Source organism: Grus americana, chromosome 2 (genome assembly GCF_028858705.1).
Source record: "Grus americana isolate bGruAme1 chromosome 2, bGruAme1.mat, whole genome shotgun sequence".
Lineage (NCBI taxonomy): Eukaryota > Metazoa > Chordata > Aves > Gruiformes > Gruidae > Grus > Grus americana.
In genome coordinates, this window is record NC_072853.1 from 64,098,639 (window position 1) to 64,110,459 (window position 11,821).

The following is an 11,821-nucleotide window of genomic DNA, read 5'->3' on the forward strand; positions in this document are numbered from 1 at the left end:
AGGATAAAAGCCTTGGCTGAACTTAAAAACATAAACAAACAAGCTTCTGAGTTTTAGTAACTCCTCTGAAATTCCTGGGAGCTGGACACAAAGGTAGCTGGCCTTTTAAGAGGTCTGGGAGCATTAATAATTTGGGTTAAGTAAACCCTCATTTTCAGAATTCCCCAGGGCTGTGAGGCTCACAGTTCAGCGGTGAGAGCGGAGCAAGGATGGTGACTGCTGGCGGCATTCAAGGGGAAAAGGAGGACCCAGCTCAGGCTGTCTTACTTGTCTTGGCTCTGCAGACTGTGTAAATGCAGTGTAACTTTTGGTGCCCAAGTCAAGAGAGAGGACTCCAAGGCAAGGACCGAGCCTCCAAGATCAGAAGACCCCAGTTTGCACATCATCAACTTGCAGAACAAGGTCCTCTACAGTCTCTCAGCTCCCTTTGCCTGTTTAAACCATTTAGGAACCAGCACAGTGAGGAACGCTGCAGGGGAGAGCGCTCCGGCACCTGCACAGGACTCAGGGCAGATTGGTCCGTGCCTAAAAGCTATTGGTCCGTAAAGCTAAAAGGTGGAATTTTGCTGAAGTATTTAAGGACATACAGTTGACATAAAACATAATTTGCAATCTCGTTTTGCAGTGGTTTTTCAAAGTGACTTCAGCCGTCACTGAAAGCTGCTCATAAATATGACCCTTTTGGCAAAAGGGTAGAAAGCCTGGTGAGATGGTGGAGGTGGCAGATCTCCACATGTAAGGGTTATGGAGGCTGTGTTTCTAGGAATAGAACTGCTTTGGAAAACACTGTATTCCATGCTGTCTATGGGTTCTACAACATTAAGAAGTGCAACTGAAGGTGGACTTATGCTATACATAGGTTTTTCTGTCGCTCTTTGGAACGCCAAATAAAATGCAAAGTCAACAAAGACAGCATCATTTTATAAGCACAGGCACTATCATCAGAGCATTGCACTGAAATAAGGTTCTGTTCTCAAACAGCCTCTTACTGTCAAGTTAAAACCATGTGTGTGAAATCAATGAGTTATACAGCCCATCTTCACACCTCCTTCAGTCCCAGAAGAGAGAAATAGCAGAGAATTTCCATTTCAGGTTCTCCTGGCCATGAAAGCAAGCACTGGGGAAGCCACTCCCACCCACAGGGGTTTCCAGAGCTACCCTCTTCTTCTTAGATCAAGACAGGGTATCCATTAGTCATCCTGTCTTTTTCTTTTTTTCTGTTGTGCAGCATCTCATTAGCCTTCTGAAAAAAAAAAAAATTAAAAAATTGGTGTGCATTTTTCTAAGGTCTGTATTGTTATACACCATTTCTAGCAATGCTACTTCTTGGTTGCATTAATAGCTATTTGTTGCCACGGTAAGTTAAAGGTAATGCTAAAATAATATTGTGTCCTGGTTTTGGCTAGGATAGAAATAGGATTCAAGTTTGCTTCTATTTGTTAACCTTATTCTAGATATGCCATATCCCATGTCAGAGCAAAATTGTTGTTAATAGTGCTACAAGTTCAAATTACAAATGCTACCATATGTTTACTAGCACAGTTTACACAAAGTCATAGGAAAGGGACATCAAAAAGAGGTGACTTTTCAGTATATATTGAACTGGTTAAATTTTATTCTGGACTAATTTTTACACTGTGATAAAGGTCTAGTGTTAATTTGTATTTACTCCAGGGTACCTCTTCACAGCGAAACCTAAGTACCATGTGTTTCACATATCATATTCTGTATAATCACATAGGAGGATGCTTAAACCTACCCAGGCAGTAAGAAAACAACTTTGTGGGGATGTCCACCAGCAGCATCTAGACCTCTGAGAGCTTGATCCAGGTATCGAGACTTGGATGCCTAAGTGCACTGGGGATGTCCTGCAGTACCTGAGAAATATGCCCCAGGGATGGCAGGCACAACTCAAGCCCTACGTAAACACTGCCAGTGGAGCGGCAGCCAGCCAAACGCGGCACCCCACAGCACCTCTAAGAGCCCTGGGTGCCTACAGATTGAGCTCTGCCTGTCTCCCAGGAACATCTTCCCAAGTCCTCCCTGCTGTAGGCTGGACATCCGTGTTGTAGGGACTCAGACGCTCAAGGGTGGGGCCATATTTTCCTACTGATTACTAATGGGAAAGAAGGAATTGGAAGATTTTAATTTCCATTTAAAATCAGTGGGCTTAAGTGTGAAAGTTGATTTTTTTTTTTTTAATATATTAGATAAACAGACTTTGTAATCCTTCAGTAATGTCTCAAAAGACAAAAGAAATGTGGCAGTCAGCTAAAATCATAGAGAATAAGTAAAATAATAAGACGCTGACAATAGGAGCTGAAGGCATAGAGAGATGAGCAGCCTCCTGAGACTGAGAACTAATCAGGTCACCATCTGCTTAGCCTGTGAAAGTGGAAGATTAGGCTTACTCACGTAGTTATAGTTTTCCTTTTCAGTAACATTACACCCAAGAAGCTTGACTTTGACTCCTGCTAGTTATTCCTTGCAGAATATGGCATTTAGCTTGTTTGACAAAAAGTTATAAAATTCCTTGCTAGTTAAGGATGTTCATAGTCCATGTTTGGACAGGGAAGATTGTGCAACTGAGCCGTTACTGGTGCCACTGGAGCCGGTGCCAGCGAGGAGCCACAGTCCCCTTGTTCCTGCTGGAAACTGCCACCTGTGAGTAACGTGCAAAGTTAAAATACTGATGCACCAAAACCGTCCTGAACATGATCTTCTTATTTCATAGATCCTGTTTAGTCTCCCTGGCTCATCTCCGTGTTGCTCATCGCTGGGGTGTGAGGGGTGCCGGTGTGTGCAAAACTCGCCTATGGGTAAGTGTATGGAACTGCACACCCTTGTTCTCACCTCCCCCCAGAGTCTGTCCCCCCTGCTAACCAAAATGCTCACTGCCAGCTATTTTCCACCATGGGATTTTTCTAAGATCCTAAAAAAGCATTTGCAATTTCTCACCCCTTCTCCTTTTCACTTGCTTTCTCAAATACATCTGTTTTTGGAAGACTTCTCCGCTAGAAAGATGCTGACTCTGGAATTGGTCAGAATTGCAGACGTTGCCATAGTTTCGGTGCACGTTACTCTCTTACAGGGAAAATAGTGTGGCGCTTGGCCAATGCTTATTGCCCTAAGGTGAAGCTTAATTGATTTTTGAATTTATACCTTGTATCATAGAATCATAGAATCTCTAGAGTTGCAAGGGACCCATAAGGATCATAGAGACCAACTCCATATATGTTCATATATGTCTGTATTTTGAGCTGCAGACATATCATGTCCTTTAAGAGATAAATCATTATATAAACATTTTAAATAGAAATATATGAGTAGAAAAATATGAACAGTTCCTTAACAGAGTGCATTTTTGTCTACTTAACTCTACTGCCAAATATTTCAGTGATCTTCTCACTTGCATTCTTTGGAACCATGTATGAAGAACACCTTCACGTTACAGGTCATTTTTACAAGCATATAGTAAATGTTTTTCCTGCGATATCACTACATTAGATTACATAAAAATAAACCAGGAAATTCAAACTGACCTGCTAACAATGCAAGCATGGAGGTATACAACTTTGCAAGCTCTTTGTATATTTTTTTCAGCTGAGATATGAGCTTGAACTGGGCGGGAATCTTCTTTCTCAAGTCACTTAGAAGTCATTTGGGTATCTCCATTACTTTCTAAGGAGGTGCACGGAAGAGCCACCAACTGTCGTAACGGGGCTTTCCAGCCCTGCCTGAGGATCAGCAGCTCCTGCAAAGCTTTTCAGCTGATTCTGCAACCCACACGGACTGAGTTGTTTGAGACGGAGGATGATAGAGGCGGTTCCTCGTTACTTTATCTACTCTCACAGAATTTTAAAAATTGCAAATATTCTCTGAAAGCATGCTTGCATTTTCTTATGTAACTCCTCCTGGGTTCTTTGTGTGAAACTTGCCACATTTGCTTACTCTTCGAGGCAGGAACAATGCCTGTGTTTCTTTGTGGACTTAAATAGATGTGTAAATGCTTGCAAAAACATAACTAGGCATTCAATTTGGATTCTATTTGCTAAGAAACCTTACCCTTGGGAGGGGAAAAAAACCCAACAAAACATTGCTTAAAGTACACATTGCACAAGGTGTGTCCTGACAGCAAGGAAAAATGGTCGCGTTCCTTACCCGATGAGCATTTGACAACTTCAGGGCATAACTAGGAAATGCTTCCCGTAAAGCTGACAGTTGACACATGTTCTTATTTCAGTGGATGCAGCTCTAACAGGACTTGGATGCACGTGCCAGGTGGATTAGATGCTGACTTCAAGTGAAGATGAAAAATAAGGATTAAATCTGTATTTCATGTCGCGTGACTTTCTTTGCAAGTTCTTTTCTGATCTGATACCACATTAAATCTTAAAGTTAATGTATTGATGCATAATGTACCAGAGTTGACGTTTATATTTGAGATATTTGTCTTTCACAAACTTGCTTTGTGGGTTTGCGAGAGATTAATTATACAGTGGCAGAGCTGTAAATACTGGCAAGCTGGACATCTTCACACATAACAGATAATACGGGGTAATAAATTAATCTCTTTCACTTTACTGCAATGAATTACATTTTTATTAAAAAAAACACAGTACAATAAAACCAAATCCTTGGAGGTTTGGCATTGTCAGGCTCCAGACAGACTTGTATACAGCCATACTTAAAAGAAACCAGACATTGTGTACATATGCGTGAATAACACTGATGTTGCTACCTGTCACAAAATCATTTCAGTGATATCTCACTGTGAAATAACATGAAGTGCCAGTCAATTGCATGTTCCCCATCCTTTAGATGCAGTTACAATTTTCTTTTTTTTTTTTTTATATCTGTAAGAATAATTCAAAGGACTTTTTATTTGTGGAGCTGAAGGGTTTTTTTTCTTTTGTTTGTTGTTGGGGTTTTTTTGTTGTTTTTTTCCCCTGAACTTAGAATTGAAACTGAAATCTCTGTAATAGGAACTGGAAAATATGCGACATGACACGCTCCTGACATGCAGCCCTCTGGTGTGAAGAAACAAGTGGTGGCAGAACCCTCATATGAATTTCATTTAAGTTTGTATCACACTTTTTTTACACTTAGAAATTTGAGAGTTAGGACTGCTTTACTTGGCTCCTGTGCATCATTGCCCTCCTGACAGGACAGCAAATTCTGTACGCAGGGTTAACATCACCAATGTGGCACCAACCCTAACACTCCAGCGACTGCTTCAAACAATGCAGTTTCATTTAGTCACAGTGGAAGGACCGCTAAGATCTGGCAAGTACATCCTTTCCCAAGCTGTTTCTTTTTGGTTCTGGATACTGAAAGTTAGTTATGTAGTCCACTTTTTATTGAAAAGCAGTGGAATGAAAGAAAATACATTTTAAAGAAACAAAACCGCAGATGTTGTGCTAGCTTCATTAATGATGAACAAATTAGCAATGACAGCCTGGGGTGCCTTTGCCGAGTTGCCACTGCAATGTGCACACAGAAGCATATGGGCCCAGGAAAAATAAATTAATCTTCACCCCCAATTGTCTCAAGGTGGTGTCTATCTGAAAATGGAATTTTCTGAATGGAACAGCCTGAAGACTTCAAAGGCAGTGTCCATGGGTCAAAAATCCAGCTGTTTCATTCAAGTAACCTCAGCGTCTGGCAGCAAGGAAAAGAACACTCATACTGATAATTGTAAAACATTTTAATTGTTTATACTTATATACAATTGCTTATACTTTATATACTTTAATTGTTTATACTTATATATAATTGCTTTGTATCATCATTACTACTTATTTTTGTCATATTGACTACTGTGATATCAAGTAGATAGCCAGTTGACTAGACCGGCTGTCTAGTCTGTTCTAGACTTCTATGTACTATAATTGTTACACACTTCTCTTACCACTTCTCAGCTGTACTGTAACTTGGCTTTAGAGGAACGTAACTCAAGATTATTCAGTATCTGATTAAAGATCATGTCTGACGTGAGAAGCTCAACATGAGCCAGCAGTGTGCGCCTGCAGCCCAGAAAGCCAACCATGTCCTGGGCTGCATCAAAAGACGTGTGACCAGCAGGTCGAGGGAGGTGATCCTGCCCCTCTACTCCGCTCTCCAGGTGAGACCCCACCTGGAGTACTGCGTCCAGCTCTGGGGGCCCCAGTACAGGAGAGGCATGGAGCTGTTGGAGCGAGTCCAGAGGAGGGCCATGAAGCTGATCAGAGGGCTGGAGCACCTCTCCTATGAGGACAGGCTGAGAGAGTTGGGGTTGTTCAGCCTGGAGAAGAGAAGGCTCTGGGGAGATCTAATTGCGGCTTACCAGTACCTGAAGGGGCCTGCAAGAAAGCTGGAGAGGGACTGTTCACATGGGCATGGAGTGACAGGACAAGGGGTAATGGCTTTAAACTGAAGGAGGGTGAATTTATATTAGATATAAGGAAGAAATTCTTCCCTGTGAGGGTGGTGAGGCACTGGAACAGGTTGCCCAGAGAGGCTGTGGCTGCCCCCTCCCTGGAAGTGTTTAAGACCAGGTTGGATGGGGCTTTGGGCAGCCTGGTCTAGTGGAGGGTGTCCCTGCCCATGGCAGGGGGGTTGGAACTAGATGATTTTTGAGGTGCCTTCCAGATGATAATTTCACTAGAATGGGCTTGAAAATTCCACATAAATATTGCCTTTGCTACAATTATGTCTTCAGTTATCCAAATACAGAAGCAGAAAGGATAAACATTAAGCCTGTAGAAATTCAGCTTCACTTCTCCTAAGGCACACATTGTTCCCTGCATTTGGAACCAAGGTGGAACAAGGCCAGTTGTTTCATTTCTTCTAGAGCTGAATAATGTAACTCACAAGTGCAGGCCCTGATGATGCTTCTCATCAGCCACACCAGAGGATTTGCAGGCACCATTACCCTCTTCTGTTAGAATTCGTGACTCTTAGTCTTAGGATAAGGGGGAGAACTTCAAGCATTATCCTGTTTTTTTCAAATTCTTGTAACTTCTACATGCAAACTTAAACTGCTATAAATAGTATTTTTCATTGAAAAAAAATCTATTTCCTTCTCTTGAAGCTGCTTAGAGTTTCCTTCTTCTAGATTTTCTGAAATAAGAAATTCAAACAGATCCCTTCTAAGCATTCATTAAAGCCTGCATACATTCGTTCTCATTTTTCTCAAACATTTATATTGCAGTTATAGTAACAGGAGAAGCTGGGAAACCACATAATTTTTCTCACATTTTGACTTGTTTACTTGAGGTTGTCTACATGAAAGCAGAGAAGTTTAACAAAAGGTACCCAGCAGTAGGCGAGCATTTTGCTCATGTAAAAACGGGTAACTGCACTTCCAACAAGTTACTTGGCACACCAGGGCTGCGCACTCACAGGATAACCTATAGTGAGTAAGCACGCGCAACCTTTAGCGAAGGAGTGAGCGTGGGTGCCAGAGGCAGCGTGACCTTGCTGGTGTCTCACAGCAGAAAGACGCAGTCGTGCCCTGACGTAGCTGCAGCTCCCCTGGTTTCCAGGGCTAGCATGGCCGCGCGGTTATGGAGCAGGCCGAGCGGAGGCGTGCTGGCTCCCTGGCTCGCTCCCAATCCCTTTTTAAGGATTTTTACGGAAGGGCGGTGGGGACTGAAATGCCGGTCCGGTTCCCACCCGTCCGCAGGGACGGCCCCATGGCAGCTTTTGACAAACCTCTGTCAGAGCTGCTGCGATCTTGCCTTAGCCAGCCCCAGCTACAGCACGGTGCTGGTGGTTGCCTGGCCCTGTCGTGAATCTGCTGAGCCAGCCAGAAAGCCACCCATGTTTTTTCCCGGGGTTGCCCTTCTGCAGAGGCAGCGCCCAGAACCAGCTCACCCATGAATCACACCAGTGCTGTGCCAGCAGTAAGCGAGGGAACGACATCACACGCGACATCACACATCTACGGCGAATTGCATCACTTTGAACAGCATGCAGCGGCAGAGCAGTCAACCTGGAGAACTGCATTTTGCTCTCTCAATCACAAACCTTGGCACTTCCAGCAGTCATCGCCCGCCCAAGTACCTTACAAACCCCTAAGCATACTGTTCTGCGTTTCAAGGCCTATCTGTGATTTTATTTTTTTTTTGTGCAGCACAGTAGCATGTTTCAGACTACAATGTCTTTCATTTTGATTATCTAAGAATGCATACATGTATCTCATTAACTTATTAGAGTTAAGGGAACCAGAAGGGAACAGTGAGGCCCTTTTGTTCAGTCACCAATATACATGGAATAAGATTTCACCCAATAATTCACGCACTGCACTGAAAACAACACAAAACACCCCCCACCCCCAAGAAAATCTTTGGGAAAAACATTTAGTCCCACTTTTCAACTGAACGAAAAGCCACCACTTGATAAAGCTTTTCAAAGCTTAACTGCCTATGGGGAAAATATTTTTTATTAAAAAAGGTATACGTGTGTATATATGCATAAGTAATTGACATTAAAAAAGTTTTTGGTGTTTACATCCTAATTATTCTGTTTGATGTTTTCTTACGGGTGTAATTGCATTGTCAGAATAAAGATATATGCAGATTTTCTTCAAAAACTTGCTACTCTGGAAAAAGTAATGGTGGTTAAGAAGCTCTTACGGACAATACTGTCAACTACTTGACCACCCTGTAGACACTACGCGGTGTCCTTTGGAGGGCCTGTTAGAGACATTACTTACATGACCACCATCAAGTCATGGGGTTATTTTTCTGAACAAATTTCATGTGCAAGAAAACCTGTAGCTCAGAGTTGGTAAGCATGATTATTGTGACTGCCTTTATCCCGCTAAATGCTTGACTTCTGGTAATAATAATCACAAAGGTGTGTGTCCTGTACATGAACAAACATGGAATATTAAGGAGGAAAGGTAGACAGAGTTTTCAGCTACACAGCTAAGTAAAGAGCTGGTATTACTCTTTAAATGAGCAACATTTCTAGTGAAATCAGTCTTTTGGTGTGCAAGAAATATAGCAACTGCACAATCATCCTAACATCATATTCTGTTGGAAAATAAATACATTCTATGTTTACAATCCATTTATAAACTAATCTATTAACTAATTAATGCTGTACTAATTAATCATTAACTTAGTCTGCATTTTAATGTATTTTAATTAGTATAAATATTTCAGAAAAAAAGAACAAGCAGCTGTATTTTCAGCATGAGTTTAAAATTATGTACATACCTAAATCAGAACATTAAATGTTGGCATGTCTGTAAACATTTACTAAAACTGAAAATTACAAAAATTATTTTTGTTCCAGATATATTTTTTATTTTATTAATAGCGATTCTGCCTGAATTGTTGCTTCTACTATACCAATGGCTCCCTCTTCAGGCTATTCCTAAAAAATGTTGCCTCCCTCAATCTTCTGTTAGAAATCCTTCAATTTACAAACTCCAGCTTTCATGATCATGCCTTCTACCCCAGTATGTTCCCCCTTAGCAAGGAGATGATGAAAGAACTGATGGACCAGGCATCCTGACCTGGATACTACAAATATTTAAATACAGGTGTTACTTGAGGCCCAGACCCACAAAAATTCTTAGGCATATAAAAGGAATTTGTAAACCGCAGAGAAAGTGAGCTTGAGGGACATCAAATGGTTTACCTATTTTCTCATGTTGAAAAATAGCAAGAACAATTAGACTGTGCTTAATCAGATAGTTCTTAAAACTGCCAATAGTTTCTGTCATCTTTCCATAACCTATTGAAGTTCTTATACAGGTAAATATATACGTAGCCAAAGATTATCTTTACTACAAATTAAGGTGTTTTACCCTGTGTAGATGTTTTTATACAGAGGACAATTAAAATATGTACTATAACCCTGGGCTACTAGACAAAAAGATATCCTTCTGCTACCTGTGTTCTGTGTGATACTTTATCTAACTTTATGTACTAATACTCATACGTTTTAAACCTTTTTCATTCATTTCAGTCTTTACCAAGACTCTGGTCATTCATCTGGGCTCTCTATTTTCATTCGATGAACAGCTCAGGCTGTAGTGACCACTCATCTTCAAACCACTCTTACTCTTTACAACCCACTCCAGAACATGCAGTGCTGTGTCACAGGCAATGACTAATTGGTTAAATAAAACACTAAACTGTTAGGCCTAATTAGTAAGCCTGACTGTGCCTTTCACACACTGTATGATTGGAAAAAGTCAGTGAACTCCAAACATATTCACAATGGCGTGTTCTCTCCTCCTGACAACCCCCCGTGACGGCCTTGAAGAATGCTAAATGTTGTTTAACTAAGATACTCTATCTACTAAAAAATATTGTGCAGTAAGAACATAAACAGTAAACCTGCATTTTCAAACTCAGAAGCAACTGCATTCCTCCACAGATCTCAAGACTCTTTAGATCACAGTTTAATGTTAGTATTATACTAACCATATGACTTAGCTTGAGAAAGGGGGAAAGAACATGAAGTGTTTCAATATTATGGTTTCTTTATGAGCTTACAAAACATAAGATGTTTTACAAATTGCAAGCCTCGCCTCCCCCCTCTCCCCCATCCAGCTGTTTCCCTTCTTGAACTGCATCTTCTAAAAAAAAATATTTGAAGTACAGCTTGGACAGCTTGTATCACCCTCAAATGACAATGTTAGTGAATAACTACTGTGCACCATCTCATCTACTTAATTCTTTCCCACTCCTTCTTAGGCACCTGTCCCATGGATTAGCACCAATTCTCACTGCACTGCCCGTGCCGAGCGAGACCCAGGTTTATGCACACCCCTGCATGGCACAAGCTTATAATCCTGCAATCCAGCGCCAGGAGCTGCCACGGCAGAGGCCACACGTACACAAGGCTACGCCAGGCGCAAATGAAGGTGCGGTTTTGAGCACTTCAAACGCCGCATCTGCTGGGTCCTGCCAGCGCCGCCTGCCTTCGTCGGCCCGGGACCCGGCGCCTCACTGCTTTGCACACCCTCAGCCAGGAGGGTCAGCGCCAACCCCGGGCAACCCCTCGGGGCTCCGTCCTTCCCTCAGCACCACGGAGCCTGTCTCCCGGGCCCCTCCTGGCGAGGGAACCGGGTGGATAGGGCAGCAGCAGGAGACAGGTACAGCCCCACGGCACCAGCGCTCCCGCCGCCGCCAGGCCCGGGCACGGGAAGATGGCAGCAGCGCGCTCCCGCCCCGCTCCCCCCGCGGCGGCCGTTAGGCGCAGCCCCTCGCGCCCGCCGGCTGCACGCGAGGCCGGGCGCTCGAGCGGCGCCTCACCGTCTCCCGCCCCGGCGCCGCGTCACGTGAGCAGGCCTCGCCCGCCTCCCTCCCTGCGCTGCGCGCCTCACTCTGGGCGTGACGCAAAACGGCAAATCTACGGCGCGCCACTTGTGACCAAGATCATCACAAGCGGAGGCGGACGGCTCCCCCCACGCGGTAAGCGTTGCCGGACGGGACGCAGCCGTTTCGCCCCCCTGCTCGGCGGCGCGGGCCGAGCTGCCGCTTCAGACCCTCGCGGGGGAGGCTTATGGGGCCCGGGACCGCGGTTGGCCGGCAGCCGGGCCGACGTCTCCCCTCGGGCTTTTTGGGCCTCTGTGCTACCGTCGTTTTTTTGGTCCTGGTGGGCGGGCGGCCAGCAGCGCTCCGTCGAGCCAATCCCGTCCCTCGTTCCTCCCCCGCTGCCCGCCGAGTGGCCGCGGCGCCGAGGGCGGGAAGAACGCCCCGCGCGCCCATTGGCTGCCTCAGCCGGCCTGGGCCGCGGTTCTTCCCTTCCGCTCTGCCGCAGGCGGCCGGCGGGGGGGGAAGCGGAGAGCGGCGGGACGGGCAGGGGAAGCGGGGAA

General features: G+C 44.1%; 1 protein-coding gene across 2 annotated transcripts in view; it reads left to right on the forward strand.

Moving 5' to 3' along the window:
* The first annotated feature begins 11,319 nt into the window (after window positions 1–11,319).
* ZNF407 (zinc finger protein 407) overlaps window positions 11,320–11,821 on the forward strand; it is a 346,932-nt gene continuing 346,430 nt past the window's right edge. Inside the window, exon 1 of one of the 2 annotated variants that reach the window (XM_054815163.1) lies at window positions 11,320–11,417. The gene's annotated coding sequence lies outside the window, so the exon portion shown is untranslated. The remainder of the gene's footprint in view (window positions 11,418–11,821) is intronic. The other variant, XM_054815165.1, reaches the window with a different exon arrangement.